The 16,819-nt window shown below is 45.9% G+C and overlaps 1 protein-coding gene across 8 annotated transcripts in view; it reads left to right on the top strand.

Annotated features, from left to right (window-relative positions):
- Ppp2r5c (protein phosphatase 2 regulatory subunit B'gamma) overlaps positions 1 to 16,819 on the top strand; it is a 137,616-nt gene that overhangs the window by 83,450 nt on the left and 37,347 nt on the right. The gene's annotated exons all lie outside the window — the stretch shown is intronic.

Here is a 16,819-nt window from a genome sequence, read left to right as displayed (position 1 = left end):
ATGGTTTGAAAATGCAGTGTTCTCCCCTAACTGGGTGCTGGTAGCTCACACTTGTAATCCTAGCTACTCAGGAGGCTAAGATCTGAGGATTGCAGATCAAAATCAGCCCAGGCAAGAAAGTCTGTAAGACTCTTATTTTCAGTTAACCACCAGAAAACCAGAAGTGGTGCCGTGGCTCAAAGTGCAAAGCGCTAGCCTTTTTTTTTTTCCCCCCCAATCCTCCCCACCACCCCCCCCCAAAAGCGCTAGCCTTGAGCAAAAGAGTTCAGGGACAGGGGGCTGAGAAGGTGGCTCAGTGGTAGAGTGCTTGCCTTCCATGCATGAGGCCCTGTGTTTGATTCCTCAGCACCACATAAGCAGAAAAGGCTAGAATTGGTGCTGTGGCTCAACTTACTGTAGAGTGCTTGCCTTGGGCTGAAGAGCTCAAGGACAGCGCCAAGGCCAAGTTCAAGCCCCATGACCGACAAATAAAAAAAAAGAACTAGCCGGGCGCTGGTGGCTCACGCCTATAATTCTAGCTACTCAGGAGGCTGAGATCTGAGGATCGAGGTTCAAAGCCAGCCCGGGCAGGAAAGACTGTGAGACTCCTATCTCCAATAAACCACCAGAAAACCGGAAGTGGTGCTGTAGCTCAAGTGGTAGAGTGCTCGCCTTGAGCTGAAGAGCTGAGGGACAGTGCTCAGGCCCAGAGTTCAAGCCCCACGACCGACCAAAAAAAAAAAAAAGAACTCAGGGACAGCATCAGGGCCCTAAGTTCAAGCCCCATGACCAACAAAATGAGAGAGAGAGAGAGAGCTGCTCTCCCTGTAGGCCTGTGTCTTCAAGCCTGGTCGATAGCTGGAGGCAATGTGTTGAGAGGCTACAGAACCTCGGGGGTGGAGCCTAGAGGAAGGTGACAGAGTGTATGTCTTTGAAGACCATGTTGAGTCCCCAGTCTGTTCCCATACTCTCCTCTTGCCTCTCTTCTTCTGTGTCCCTGCTTCCTATTCACCATGATACAAATAAGCACTGTGAAACCATGAGCCCAAATCCATCTGTTTTGTCAGATATTTGGTCACAGAGATGGGAAAAGTTAGTATAGAAAATTAAACACAGTGTTTCATGGCTCTGACTAAACCTGACCATGTGGTTCCTCGGCCTTTGGAACTGGTTTGTGGAAAGGATTTGGAAGAGTTTGCGAAAGTAGGCTAGGATGCCATAAGCAGAGCATAACGGGTGCCGCTGGTGGGGGCTCAGAAGACCAGGATGCTCATCAGCATGCAGGCAGAAAGCCAGTACTGTGAGGGTTCAGAAGGGACCAGGACTGCCTCCACTTGGAATTCAACTAGAGGCATGTGTGTCACACTTGACAGGAACTTGTCTCTATTTTGTCCATATCCTGAGGATTTGGAGGAGATATTTTAAAGGTATTCCAGCATTTAGGCTCTGGCAGTGGCTATTGCCAGCTGCTTTTAGCCAGGATTACAGTGTGAATTATGAGCAAAATGCAAAACATCAGGACTTGGAAAACAGAGGACTTGGGTCCAGCAACCCTGAGTAGCAAAGGGAGGTAGGGTTGCTGAAGAGATTAGAACATTAAAAAGAAGACTAGCAGGCACCGGTGGCTCACGCCTGTAACCCTAGCTACTCAGGAGGCTGAGATCTGAGGATCATGGTTCAAAGCCAGCCCGGGCAGGAAACTCCATGAGACTCTTTATCTCCAATAAACCACTAGAAAACTGGAAGTGGCACTGTGGCTCAAGCAGTAGAGCACTCACCTTGAGCCTGAAGAGCTGAGGGACAGTGCCCAGGCCCAGAGTTCAAGCCCCACGACCGACCAAAAAAAAAATAAAAAGGAGAAGCCTAGCACTGTACATTGGACAATAGAAAAATGCCTTGCGGGCATCTCAGGAGTCTGTAAGGCCCTACCCACTGCAGCATGACTGGACTTATGGAAAAAGACTTTACCATGGAAGAGAGCATCTTGGGACATCCTTCTTGTACAAGGCCACCTACAAAATTGTTTCCTGAGATTCATTTCACTGTGCTCAGAACCCAGCCACCTAGAGCCTGTTCTACCCGTGCTCTAAGGGGCCTGGGCCAGGCTGCTGCTCAGGCTGGCTGTAGACCTTGGCATCCTGTACACATGTGGAGGCATACCAAATGCAAGGTACTGAGCAGGGGCATCCAAGCTTTCAAAGGAAGGCCTGAAAGGCCAGGAAATATGTGAAAGAGTCTGAGCCCCTACATGTAATCCGTGCATGACCAGGCAATGGGTGAAGTTGTTGTGAAGGTGACAGCTGAACTGCAGTGGAGGGCCAGGAATGTGAAATGTGTTCTTTTTTTTTTTTTTTTTTTTGTCCGGTCGTGGGGCCTGAACTCTGGGCCTGGGCGCTGTCCCTCAGCTCTTCAGCTCAAGGCTAGTGCTCTACCACTTGAGCCACAGCGCCACTTCCGGCTTTTTTCTTTTTGCTTATGTTGTGCTGAGGAATCGAACCCAGGGCCTCATGCATACAAGGCAAGCGCTCTACCACTGAGCCACCTTCCCAGCCCATGGAATGTGTTCTTGAAGGCTGCAGTTCACAATGCCATAGAGCGCTTCTGGCTTTTGAGAGGTTGATTGGAGATAGGTGTCTCATGGGGACTCCTTTGCTTGGGCTGGCTTTGAACTAAGATCCTCAGATCTCAGCTTCCTGAGCAGCTAAGATTACAGGCACTGCTAGGAGCCACTGCCACCTAGCAGAATGTCCTTTCTTTAATTAATTAATTCATTGGTATTATAGAGGTGTGATATACAGAGGGATCACAATGACATGAGTCAGGTAATGAGCACATCTCCTTTCGTACTGGGTCTTCTGTTCCCTCACTCTCTCCCAGTCCTTCACTCCCATCTCCACCCACGAGTTGTATAGTTCACTCACATCAGTGTCCAGTGAGCTCCACTGCTGCACTTTTTCACACTTTTTCCGTTGAGTCCTGTACCCTCCTCCCAACCTTCCAAAGATGTGCACATGCATATACCATACATACAGTGTAAAGAAGATAAACTCATCAAAAACTAAAAGAAAGAGAAAGGAATAAAAAAGAAATCTCTTGTTTCCATATCTTGGAAACAAGATGCATATTATTTTATATAAGTAAGTTACTTAGGCATTGCACCTTTGAGTTTTTCTCCTAAGAGTGTCCTCTTTTGGTCTCACTGTGGGTGAGTATCTAGAATCCTATATAATTTATCATATCCCAGTGCATAGATCTAGCTTCCGCATGTCAGAGAGAACGTGTGCCGCCGTTAGTTTCTCTGAGCTTGGCTTACCTCACTTAACATGATTTGTTCTAGTTCCACCCGTTTCCCTGCGGGTGACGTTATTTTACTCGTTCTAATGGCTGTGTAAATTCCATTTTGTATAGGTGCCACATTTTTGGGCCCACTCATCTCCTGTGGGTCATCTGGGCGGTTTCCATAGCTTGGCTATTGTGAGCAGTGCAGCAGTGAACATGGATGTGCAGGTGTCTTTATCGTATCCTGGCTCATGATGCTCAGGGTAGATGCCTGGGAGTGGTGTGGCTGGGTCGTAGGGAAGGTCTAGGTTTAGGTTTTTGAGAAACCTCCAGACCAGACTGCTGTCCAGAGTGGTTGTATTAGTTTACATTCCCACCAATAGTGTAATAGGGTTCCTTTATCCTCACATCCCTGTCAGCATTTGTTGTTCAAATTCACAATGTTGGCCAATGTTAGAGGGATGAGGTGGAATCTCAGAGTTGTTTTGATTTACATTGCCCTTATGGCCAGGGGTGGTGAGCATTTCCTCATGTGTTTATTTGCCATTCTCACCTCTTCTCCTGAGAAGTCTCTCCTTAGCTCCCGTGCCCATTGAGTGATGGTTTATTAGGTTGGGAGAGGTTAGTATATATTGGATATTAGTATATACTGGTGTATATTGGATATTAGGCCTTTGTGTCTGATATATTGCTGATAAAGAGCTTTCCCCAGTGTTGGCTGTCTTTCTGGTTTAATAACTAGGCCCTTAGTTGTGCAGAAACATTTTGTTTTGATGTAGTCCCACTTGTCAAATCTCTCTCCTATCTGTTGTGCCCCTGGGACTATAAGGAATGTCCTTTTTATAGCTCTGTCTTCTGTCAGCAGTTGAGAGCAGCTTGATTACTTTAAGTTATTGTTAGCCTGGGGGAGGGCAGTACTGAACTCAAGGCCTTATGATTGCGCTTGACTTGCGCTACTTGGATCACATCTCCTCCCCGGCTTTTTGCTGGTTAATTTGGAAGATGGAGTCTGGCAGACTAATCTGCCGGGGCTAGCTTTAAACCTTGATCCTCTGGATCTCAGCTTCTTGGGTAGGTAACATTACAGGCATGTGCCATAGTTGCCCAGCTAGGTATTATTAATTCTGGAAGTTGAGAAATTATGCCATGGCTGCCATGTGGTCTGCATAAGGGACACATAAGAGCCTCACCTCAGATGATGAACATCTACTGAGCAAAGAGCAAATGTCCTCAAACTGCCTCCAAGAAGCTAGGGTGGACCTTTTGTTCTTTCTTTAACTTCAACTGTTACTTACCAACCTTAGAGACATGAAGAAAAATCACTGATATTCTCTCCTATGACTTGCATGATTTTACTCTTCACATTACATTTATAATCATCTTGGGACTTTTTTTAAAAGCCAGGAGCCAGTGGCTCACACCTATAATCCTAGCTACTCAGTAGGTGATGATCTGAGGATCATGGTTCAAAGCCAGCCCAGGCAGGAAAGTCCCTGTGAGACGTTATCTACAATAACCTATTCAAAAAAGACAGAAGTGGCACTGTGGCTCAAGTGGTAGAGCACTAGCCTTGAGCACACAGAGGCTCAGGGGACAGTGCTGAGGCCCTAAGTTCAAGCCCCAGGACCAAAAAAAAAAAAAAAAAAAACAGGCTTGGCAGCCAGCCAGTTTTTGCACTCTAGGAGTCTGCAAAGAGGAAGGAGAGGCCAGTTGCCCTGGCTCGGGGCAGATGCTTACCGCTAGCCAGGTGTGCTCTGGACAGCTTGACCTAGTCTCTTGTTCCTACTTCACGATACCAGGGAGTACTACCTGAACCATTTATTTTCAGATTTTAGCTAGTTCTTAGCTTGATTTCCCTTCTGTTGTCTTTAGCTTTATTCCCCTTCCCTGAGCATCAGATCTAGTATCCAGAACACATGTAACACTCACTGGCTGAACATCCTCTGAGCAGGCACTCTCCAGAGAGAGAGTGCTGCCTTCCCCAGCCTTTCCTTCTCATGCAAAGGGAAGGAACCCAGGGTTAGATTAGAGCTTCACGATGTAGTGCAGGTCCAAAGAGAACCTTGTGATCTCATCAGGCTGTCCCTTACAGATATCCTCACGAGGCACTTTCTGCAGACAAAGAGCAGGGAGGTCCTTCCTTTTCTCTCTCTTTCTGCTCTAATGTTGATTAAGTTCAGAAGAGCATTCCCTGACCTCTCATTTGCCCAGAACTTGGGTGGGGGGGCGGGTAAGTGACAGATAGGATTTTCTGTTTTTTGTTGATGATTGCAGTTGTTTTATGAACAGACAACATTGGTGAAAAGTACTATGAAGGGGCCAGGAAGGTGGTTCAGTGGTAGAGCGCTTGCCTTGCATGCCTGAGGCCCTGGGTTCGATTCCTTAGCCCACATAAGCAAAAAGAAAAAAGCCGGAAGTGGCGCTGTGGCTCAAGTGGTAGAGCGCTAGCCTTGAGCTGAAGAGCTGAGGGACAGCGCCCAGGCCCAGAGTTCAGGCCCCACAACCGGACCCCAAAAAAAAAAAAAAGAAAGAAAGAAAAGTACTATGAAGGAAGAAAGGCTATGTGCTGGGTGGGAATGGGCTATAGTGTGTCACCATGTCAGACATAAAGAGAGGGCAGAGAATTCAGACCTTCACTCCAGTGAGACCTGAACCCACGGGAAGGTGGAAAAGTTCTGACCTCTTAAAGGTCTCTTGTGGTGGGAAGCTCTGCAGGCCACAGCCCTGGTGCTGGCCACATTATAGCACTTCTCCAGACATTGAAGTAGGGGAGAGAGAGAGAGAGAGAGAGACAGAGACAGAGACAGAGACAGAGACAGAGACAGAGTGTGTGTGTGTGTGTGTATGTATGTATGTATCTTGGTCATATTGTCTGTTAGACTAGTCTGTTATATTGCTTTTTAACGCATTATATTAAAGTATTATTCATACCTTAAAATCTAGCCCCCTTAAAAAGGGTAATTCAGCATATTTTATTTTATTTATTTATTTATTTATTTTTGTTCCAGTCATGGGGCCTGAACTCTGGGCCTGGGCGCTGTCCCTCAGCTCTTCAGCTCAAGGCTAGCGCTCTACCACTTGAACCACAGTGCCACTTGCGGCTTTTTTCTTTTTGCTTATGTGGTGCTGAGGAATCGAACCCTGGGCTTCGTGCATGCAAGGCAAACGCTCTATCACTGAGCCACCTTCCCAGCCCATCAGCATATTTTAATATGTCTCAGATTGCGAAGGCTGACATGATGGCACATTTGTAATCCCAACTACTCAAGAATGCTGAGGTAGGATTGAGGTCAGAGACTGAACTCGGGCAAAAGTATGATAACCTATATGAAATTTTAAAAAAAACCTAAAGCAAAAAGGCTGGAGGTGGGGCTGGGAAGGTGGCTCAGTGGTAGAGCGCTTGCCTTGCATGCAGGAGGCCCTGGGTTCAATTCCTCAGCACCACATAAGCAAAAAGAAAAAAGCCGGAAGTGGTGCTGTGGCTCAAGTGGTAGAGCACTAGCCATGAGCTGAAGATTTGAGGGACAGCGCCCAGGCCCAGAGTTCAGGCCCCACAACCGGACCCAAAAAAAAGGCTGGAGGTGTGGCTCCAGTGGTAGAGTGCTTGCCTAGCAAGCATGAGACTCTAAATTCAAACCCCGGTAAGCACCAAAAAGAAAAAGATCATGCCACTGTCCTTACATCTGACTTGGAATGTTTTCATGTCCCGCGGGCATTCCTGCTCACTGTTACCCCGCCTTGCTCCTGCCGCCTCACCACCTCCACCACCAAGAGGACGCCTGCCATCTCGCGCTGCAGGCGGTCTGTGGACGAGGTAAAGATGTAAAGGGAAGAGTGCGATCACAGCCTTTCTCACTCAGCGTTGTGTTCTTGGTTGGTTTGCTGTCTAATTTAGTGTTGCCTATGTCCTGCCTCGTTACTTTATTGCCCGTACTTTCATTGCCACTTAGTGTTCCACTACCCTCATCCCCTGCTGACAGGCATCTGGGTCACTTTTGGTTTGGATTTTGTGAATTTGCTGTTGTGAGAGCTGTGTACAAGCTTTATGTGAACACGTTTTCACTTCTCTTGGTATATACGTATGTGTAAATGTGTATTTGGCAGTTTGACAGGCTGCCAGGCTGTTCCGCATTCCTGGGGGCCGCATTGGGGTGTCCCCTGTCTTGATCACAGCCATGCTCCATCCTCACTGTGAAGAAGCCCCTCTCACTGTACTTTAGGCCTGCATTTCCCCATGAGTGAGGGGCTGTGCACAGGTGGTGTCCTGATTCCCAGAGACACACAGATAAAGGAGCAGCAGCAGAAAACAGGGATAAGCCCTTGCCCCCCAGGTTCTTAGGGGAATCACGGAAACCTCCTTTTCTCTTCATTTCAGTCAGATTTTAAATGTAACAAGTCATCTGGGTTTTCAGTTCTCTAATCTGTTTTTTTTAGACAGTCACCTTTTTCTAATAGCCAAAATTTTTATCACAAATCAATATATTTAAATTTTTTTAAGTAATAAACTTAAAATTGCTTTGCCAGCAGTATTTAAGTTGTTGCATGGAAGGCTGGATTCTTTAAAAATCTGAAAAGCGGGCTGGGAAGGTGTCTCAGTGGTGGAGCGCTTGCCTTGCATGCATGAGGCCCTGGGTTCGATTCCTCAGCACCACACAAGCAAAAGGAAAAAAGCCGCAAGTGGCGCTGTAGCTCAAGTGCAGAGCACTAGCCTTGAGCTGAAGAGCTGAGGGACAGCGTCCAGGCCCAGAGTTCAGGCCCCACGATTGGACCCCAAAAAAAAAAATCTGAAGAATAGAATGATGCACTGATTTTTGCGTATGATTTCAGAGGCTTTAATTCTCTTACAACGTGTAGTAGACCCAAACTAAAAAACTTCATAGTATCCATTTTATCTTCTAATGAGGCTCTCATTCAAATCAGTGAATCAGGTTCCTAGGGCTCTTTCAGAGGACCTAGGAAGTGAAAAATATTTCCACGATGACATTAAGATTTGATTTTTCGACACTTCACTGTGTTGACATTTGCACTTTGGTGCAAAAGCTGTGATTGTGGGTACAATTAGCATCTTAGCAAGAAGCCAGGTAGTGTCACTGAACTGACCTGGTATACTCACAGCCGTAACATGACCAGTAAGAAACAAAAACAGCCCATCTTCCTTCATGGTCTAGCCGAAGCAGAATATATTACTGTTATTACATTATGCCTCTTTAGTACCCTACCTGACGAGGTGTGAGTGTGCCCAGGCTCTAGGCTGCAGGCTCAGGCAGGACCCATGGAGGAGGCCCCTGCACAGCAGAGTTGAAAGCCAAACTTGCCACCGTTCCACAGAGACTGTTTTTACCTGAAAAATGGCTGACAGACAAATCGGTCATTCAGACTTCAATATTTGTAGCACACATTTTCTCCAAAGCTCAACAAAATAAAAAGGCAGTTTTATAGAAAACAAGCTGGTGGTATTTGTGGTCAGTGATCAAATCTGAGCTCCTAAGGGAATTTTTAGCTTGGTCATTTGGGGTAAGAATGGGATTTCTTAAGACACCCCGAAGTGAGTCACCACCGGGAAGATCTATGTATGTCAACCATGCAGTTTTCCGAAGAACCAATGAGTGGTGTAAGAAAATGGTTTATAGCGAGAAGTCCATTCACCTGCAGGGTTCACACTTGATTTGAATGGAATGAGGACAAAACATCTTTACTCAGGCTTTACCATCCGCACAACACTCACTTGTAGTAAGCTGCTGCTAGTCCAGTGTCAGGAAGCCCATTTGCCCAGAAGGAGTTAGGTGCTCATCCCTCTTTAGTACCTGCCTGTGTGAGGTAGATGTCATCCAGAAGCAACCTGTGATTCGGAAGCTGATAGCATGATCCAGCTGTTTTTTCCTTAGGACAGATATTAAAGAGCTTTGAGAAATGTAAAACAATGACAATGAATTAGTTCCTTTATGTTTGGGGAAATAGTTATTTCACAGAAGTTTTTATTGTTTATATTGAGACATAATTGCTATTTTTAACCTCTCTGGATTGTTTTTAGTACAGTATGTATTGATAGATACAGCTCTCATGAACAAAAGGTCCTTGGGCTCCTCAGTCATTTTTAGGAGTTCAAAGGTAGAAGTTCATCAGAAGCCCAGGTTCCTGGGCCCCGCCTGCCTTCAGAAGCTGGCCTGTGGGGTGGTCTGCAGCAGCTGTCTGTGTCCGCCTGTGTCTGCCATGCCACAGATTTAACAGGAACTGCTCCCAGCAGGCTTCCTGACTTACCACCGTGTTGGGACTGCAAGTTCCCTGAGAGAAAAGTTAGGCTCTTGCATTTCCTCACTGAAGTTGGCACAGCTTCTGTGTGTACAATGCCGGGTTTTGCCTAGACTTGGACACTGAGACTCATCTGAACAGGCACAGGTGAGCATCCCTTGAGGTGAGACAGGATTTGTGTAGCTGGGTGTGTGGATGTGGTGGCTGGCGGGGCACTCCACATCATCACATGGACTCTGGAATTCCCCGGTCGCCTGTGCTGAATCACTACACAGATCCGTCGGGGCTCTAGCACCGTGCTACCTCTTGGGATGTTCCCTGCGCTCTCCCAAAGCCTGCCCATACTTGTCTGAGAGGGACAGAGCAGAGTGGCCTGGGGCAAGCAGGAACACATGGAGCCTGACCTGCTGTCTGGGGAAGACAAGCTGCATTTGGAAGGGCATCGAGCCGGGACAGCCCTCCACGGCTGCAGATAAAGACAAGGGGGGGCACCAGTTGAGTAAGGCTGGAGTCAAGACCCTGAGGAGTTTGGTGTGGAGCCCAAGGACTAGAGGCTGGGCCTGGAGGGCTGAAGCCACACCCTTTGCTCTGGCTGCCCTGTGAAGAGCAATAGGAAGGAATATAAAATGGAGGTGTATGGAACTGGTTTTGAGTCTGCTAGAGCCTTGCAGAGGAGAAATGGTGGCTTAAGCCAGTGCTGTGGGGATGGAAAGAAATGGCAGCTGTGAAATATGATGAGTTAGACGCACTAATGTTTAGAGGATTTGAATTGAGATACTTAGGAAGATGAACTGGTGCCCCAGTTTCTGACTTGTGCAAGTAGATGAGTATGGGAAAGCACCCTGGGCCCTGAGTTTGAGTTGTCTTTGGGTTGCGCATGGCAGGCACGCTGTTTATACTCATAGGTGGATTGTCAAACAGACCTAGGGGTATTTGGTCAACAATTCCAGTGGGCAAGGCTCTGTCCATGTCCTGTGTCCAGCTTGTGTAGAGCTTCGGTCTTTCGGGCATCTGTGTGACAGTGGCTGTAAGCCCTGGAAGGAGAGAAACTGATTGGCCCTGGTCACAAACTGTCTGATGCCTGCCTGTCTCCTTCCTGTGCCTGAGAGTTGGAGGAAGGCTTTTTGAGAAGGGCAGGCCAAGCAGTCACATTGTACCCAGCTTTCCATCCACTCCCTGTGCTGCTGTAGGTGAATGGTTCAAGTCTACAAGTTTGTGTTAGTTCTAAACAAAAGACTGTAGCAGCCTTAGGCTGAAAGGGAATCATGTGGAAATTGGGAGAGCCCCAGAATGAAGTTATTGTTCAAGTGTCTTCTCTCAGCCCCAGAAGTGGATGGGCAAGAGACAGTACTCCAAGAGACCCTTCTTCCAGGCTCTTTAGAACATGTGCTGGGCAGTTGCCTAGCTCTCCCTCCTTGTGTTGACTTGCTTCACATTCTGATACCTTACAGTCACAGTCACTCTTTCTGCTTCCCTGTTTAGAAAGTTACATTGTGGAAGTGCTTCACAGAGAACTTGGTTAGGTTAGACTAAATAGTGATTAGAGGTCTAAAAACATGGCCTGAGGTATGATTCCATGTTTGTAACATGGAACTAAATTAATGGAAGCAAAACCAAAATTGGGATGAGAAGGCAATTATATAACTGCAGCCTCATTCATACCACAGCTTGGCTTGCTGGTTCCATTTCAGATTATAAAATAAATCTAGAGGTAATATAATAGAATGTGGGTAGTAGCTGCTTTGGGGTAGTTAAATTATATAGATTTCCCCCCCCCCTTGCTGTATGTTTTCATAATTTTTAAAACATTTAATAATGATCATGTACTACACTTGCCATCACCACAGCCAACAAAATTTTTTTTAAGTTGGTGATACAACCGGGCATCTATGGCATACCATGTAATCCTAGCTACTCAGGAGGCTAAGATCTGAGGATCAAGGTTCAAAGCCAGCCTGTGCAGAAAAGAAAGTCCCCGAGAGACTCTTATCTTCAGTTAACCACTCAAAAACCAGAAGTAGTAGTACAAGTAGTAGAGTGCTAGCCTAAGGGACAGCACCCAGACCCTGAGTTCAGGCCCCAGGACTGGCAAAAAAAAAAAAAAAAAAAAATTGGTGATACACTCCTGTAATCCCAGCTACTCGGGAAGCAGAGGTAAAATCAGTTCACTTAACTCGAGACTATCTGAAAACTAAAAGCAAAAGGACTAAGGCATGGTTCAAATGGTAGTGTGCTTGTTAGAGGCCCTGAGTTCACTTCCCATAATCACAATGGATTGTTAGATAGGTGGATGGATAGGAGGGAAAGAAGGGAAAGGAAGCAGAGGAGGAGAGGAGAAAAGATGAGAGAGGAGAGGCTAGGAGGGAAAGGAGGAAACGAGGGGAAGGAGAGGAGGATCACTAAAACGAATGAACAGAAATGATCTGTGTATGGGATGATGGTTCATGTGAAGACTTGTGTTTTGTTCCAGGGAAAATGAACTCTGCTTTTTATTTTAGTCTGCACTCACATGATTTAATATTGACTTACAAGCTTTTTTGGCCTCAGAGTTTTCCCTAGGATGTGTTGGCCAGGTACCTTCAAGGACTCAAGATGATTGTCCCATGTTCCACTTAGCGATCAAAATTGGATACTTTCCCTTCCCTATTTTTATATCTGACAGTTACAGTGTGTTCTGGAAAGTATTACTTGTAAGAGTTACGATGCTTCTGAAATGGGAAAGGAAAGAATGTTCTGAATTTAAAAGGAGTAGTATGGTAACCAGTGAAGTTTCAAATCATTGGCAGAATTAGTTCAAATAAGTTTTAAATTACATATTCCCTGTTTTGCTTAGTTTTTATTTTGCCACGGTTACAATAACATGGATTAAAGGAGAATGAGCATCAATGGATTTAAAAATAAAGCCCTAGGGGCTGAGGAGGTAGAACAGTTGGTAGTGCACTTACCCGGCATGCCTCAGGTTCCAGGTTCTCTTCCAACCATGGAAAGGGAGGGAGAAAAGGAGGAAAGGTCTTTTTGAAACCCAGAAAAAGGGTTTTGTTTTAAATACCTTTTTTTTTTTTTTTTGGTTGGTCATTGGACCTGAACTCTGGGCCTGGCCGCTGTCCCTCAGCTCTTCGGTTCAAGGCTAGCGCTCTACCACTTGAGCCACAGTGCCACTTCCAGCTTTTTCTGTTTTTTTGTTTTTGTTTTTGTTTTTGTTTTTGTTTTTTTGGGGTACGGTTGTGGGGCCTGAGCGCTGTCCCTCAGCTCTTCAGCTCAAGGCTAGCGCTCTACCACTTGAGCCACAGCGCCACTTCCGGCTTTTTTCTTTTTGCTTATATGGTGCTGAGGAATCGAACCCAGGGCCTCAGGCTTGCAAGGCAAGCGCTCTACCACTGAGCCACCTTCCAAGCCCCAGCTTTTTCTGTTTATATGGTGCTGAGGAATCAAATCCAGGGCCTCATGCATGCAAGGCAAGCGCTCTACCACTGAGCCACCTTCCCAGGCCCTGTAGCTTTATTTCTATTCATTATTTATTTAACTGGTTTTGGAAATTGGGGCCTCAAGCTGTGGCTTTGATTTTTAAGTCACAACTCTAGATCCTCAGATCTCAGCCTCCTGATTACTTACGATCATAGGCATAAGCTACTGGCATCTAGCCATTTGCCCATTTTTTTTAATTGAGTTCTTTTCTTGCCATTGAATTTTAGGATTTTTTTTTTGGAGGAGGGGTCTGGTCATGGGGCCTGAACTCTGGGCCTGAGCTCTTCAGCTCAAGACTAGAGCTCTACCACTTGAGCCACGGCGCCACTTCCAGTTTTCTGAGTGGTTTATTGGAGATAAGAGTCTCATGGACTTTCCTGCCCAGGCTGGCTTTGAACCACGATTCTCAAATCTCAGCCTCCTGAGGAGCTAGGATTATAGGCGTGAGCCACCAATGCTGGTCATCTTTACTGTTTCTTGAAGCAGAGGTCTACCAGTGGCAAATTATTTCAGCCTGTATCTGTCTGAAGGGCTCTCTTCTGACTTTAGACTGCTCTTGTCTTGTTTGCACTGCTGCCAGTGAGAAATCTGCTCTCATCCTTGTTTCTGTTGCCACTGATATAATGCTTCCCTCACTCCCACCTCCTGCCCTTACCCCCCACCTCCAGCCTGTATGGCTTCCTTCATTTCTCTCCTTTGGAGTTTGTTTATACTTCCCATCAAATTTAGAAAGCCATTGTCTTTCCCCTGCTCTCTTTCTAAAAGTTCTTCAGGGCCCCAGTAGAAACCCTTGGGGAACCACGGGCTAGGGCTGTTTCTTTTTATTATTTTTCCCCCATTTCACTTGAATGGTTTCTTTTGCTTTCTTTAAGTTCACCTTTTCTGCACATCTTATCTGTTCTCACCTCCATCCAGTCAAGTTTTCACCTCACACATTATAGTAGTTGTCTCTCAATTTGTGGGGTTTTTTTCCCTATCTTCAGTAAAGGAGATAAACTTGTTCAAAGTACACTGTACACATTTATGGAATTATCACAATGAAACCTCTTGTATTAATAATGTGGGCTTATAAAAATAAGTAAAATTTAAAATCAGGCAACTCAGTTCTCAGATCCTTATCATTGCTAGGCAGGCGCTCTAACTTTGAACCATGCCTCCAGCCCTTTTTGCTTTGATGCTCTAGCTGTCCTGGAATGCAATCCCCTGTGTAATCCATCTCCGTAGCTGGGTTGACCAGCACATGCCGTCATGCCCAGCTTTATTGATTGAGATGAAATCTCACTTAACTTTTTGTCTGGACTACCCTTGAACCAGGATCTTCTAATATCTACCTCCCAGTAGCTGGGAGGACAGCCATGACCCAGAAAACAAAAAACAAAAAAACCTTCTGGTTGCATGTAAGATGTATATATGTGAAACAAATGAATTTTGTGCTTAAGCATGGATCCCATATCTAGGATATCTCATTATGTGTATGACATAAAATATTTTCAAAATTTGAAAAACTCCAAAGCATTTCTGGCCCTGAGCATTTCAGATAAGGGATGTTTAACCTGTATTCAAGTAGATTATACAAATAGCAAGGTATTCAGAAATAAGAACTTCAAAAGATATGATTTTTTTCTTTTTTTCTTTTGTTTTTGGGTCCGGTCATGGGGCCTGAACTCTGGGCCTGGGTGCTGTCCCTCAGCTCTTCAGCTCAAGGCTAACGCTCTACCACTTGAGCCACAGCGCCACTTCTGGCTTTTTTCTTTTTGCTTATGTGGTGCTGAGGAATCGAACCCAGGGCCTCAGGCATGCAAGGCAAACGCTCTACCACTGAGCCACCTTCCCAGCCCCAGGATTTTTTTTCTTAAATAACATATGCTAGCATCTGTTTTGATGGAAAGTTGTTTTTTTATTTTGTTTTTGCCAGTCCTGGGGCTTGAACTCAGGACCTGGGCACTGTCCCTGAGCTTCTTTTGCTCAAGGCTAGCCCTCTACCACTTGAGCCACAGCACCACTTCTGGCTTTTTCTGTGTATGTGGTGCTGTGGAATCAAACCCAGGGCTTCATGCATGCTAGGCAAGCACTCTACCACTGAGCCACCTTTCCAGCTCGAAAGTTGTATTTTTTGAGACAGCTCTGACCTTGAGTAAAAGCCCCTGAGCATTTGTTGAGGGCCTGTCTGTAGTGCTTGGAGATGGAGCTGCCCAGTCATCCAGTTATCTTTGGAATAAATGTTCAGGAGAAAATGTACTCCATCATGGAAGAGCTTACAATTAGGAACCCAATTAGGACTGTAATTACATTACAGCTGAGAGCTTAAGGTTTAATCAGACATGTTTCACAGTTTTCAGGTAATTACAGGGTGTTGCAGTTAACAGAATGACTGATGTGTATTTTCCCAGAGGATCCACTCCCCTCAGCAAGTATCTGAGGACCTACTAGGTGCCAGCTGTTCCCTGTGCCAGTGAAGAAAGGGCTGTTGTAAGTCTCTGGGTTCATGGAAAATCAGCTTGCTTATGCTTACTGTTCAAGTCCCTTGTTTACCATGGAATGTCATCCTCTGGTGGTGGTGAAGGCTTCATCACACTTTTAGTATTCTTAATGCCCTTTGTTGGAGCTCCTGTGCTTTCTCCATTCAGCCTTCTAATTAGGACAAATGCACAGGTAATGCTCAGTGGTTCTCTGTCTTTGTGTATGGTGCCTTTCACTCTGTTATTGTTTCATGGAGAGATTGTTTGTTTGTACTTGCTTTTTGGATCTGGTTATCCATCTATGATGGCCCAGCTGTCAGAGCTGCAGGTCAGTCTGTGCCTTTATTTTTCTGATGTATCATTTGCAAATGGTAGCTTAGTATTTAAACAAACTTTCTGGAAAGGTATTTCTTGAGTAGTACGACTCTTACAATATAATGTCATAGGAGGGAAAGTGTTCTGAAGTAGCCATCGTTCGGCCTTTGTGAACTGTTATAAATCGCACTCACAGGAACAGAACTGTGAGGAGGAGGGAGGTAGCAGGCTAGCGGTGTGAGTTCCACCCGGAACCTGTGAGTAACCAAGCCTGTCTTCCAAGCTCATCCAGAATTAAGCCACCTTCTGTGGGAGAACATCCCTTCGCCTCTTAAAATCTTTATCTGTCTTATTGGGCTGCAGTTATGTCACAGCATAAGTATTTATTCACCCCCTTGGTAATAAATAACACAGCTATAGAAACACGGCAGAAAATTGCTGAATTGTAAGAATTCTCCACAAAATGGTTTTGGAGTTGTTTTGGCTTGCATCTATTTCAACACCTGCAGGACTGACCTCTGCCCTGCCAGTGGGTGTGTCGGGAACAGTGGAGAAGCCGGTGCTTTGGGTGTTTCACAGTCAGCCCATGGAGCTTGGAGACAAACTACACATGTGCGTGCTTGCCGTCACTGCCCTCAGGAGGCCAGAGAAATAGTGGCACACTTTTGGGAAATACTTAAGTGGGGACTGCCCAGGCATCGTGGTTTTACACTTGACAAGTACTCTTTCTGATGTCATGTGTGGTTCTCAGGCTATTCCAGAGTAAAGGAAGGAGCCACCCCTGTTAGCAGATGAGAGAATGGAAGTTGAGGCAGAACGTCAGTCTAGCTCATGCTTCTAGGTAAGAAGAAAATGTAGGGAAAGCTGAGTGCCAGTTGCTTATACCTATGAGCCTAGCTACTTGGGAGCTGAGATTGGGGGGATCATGGTTCTAGCAGGGGCAGAAAGTTCCCAAGACCTCTTCTCAACTGCAAACTGGGAGCAGTGGCCCATGCCTGTCAACCTAGCTTTGTGGAAATAAGGAAGACTGTGATTCCAAGTGAACCCAGCAGAAGTCTTCAAGACTCCATCTG

Source organism: Dipodomys merriami, unplaced genomic scaffold, assembly GCF_024711535.1.
Source record: "Dipodomys merriami isolate MVZ:Mamm:240054 unplaced genomic scaffold, mDipMer1.0.p SCAF_50, whole genome shotgun sequence".
In the NCBI taxonomy this organism is placed as follows: domain Eukaryota; kingdom Metazoa; phylum Chordata; class Mammalia; order Rodentia; family Heteromyidae; genus Dipodomys; species Dipodomys merriami.
Note: the sequence above shows the minus strand (reverse complement) of the source record. Positions and strands in the feature narration are given on the sequence as shown.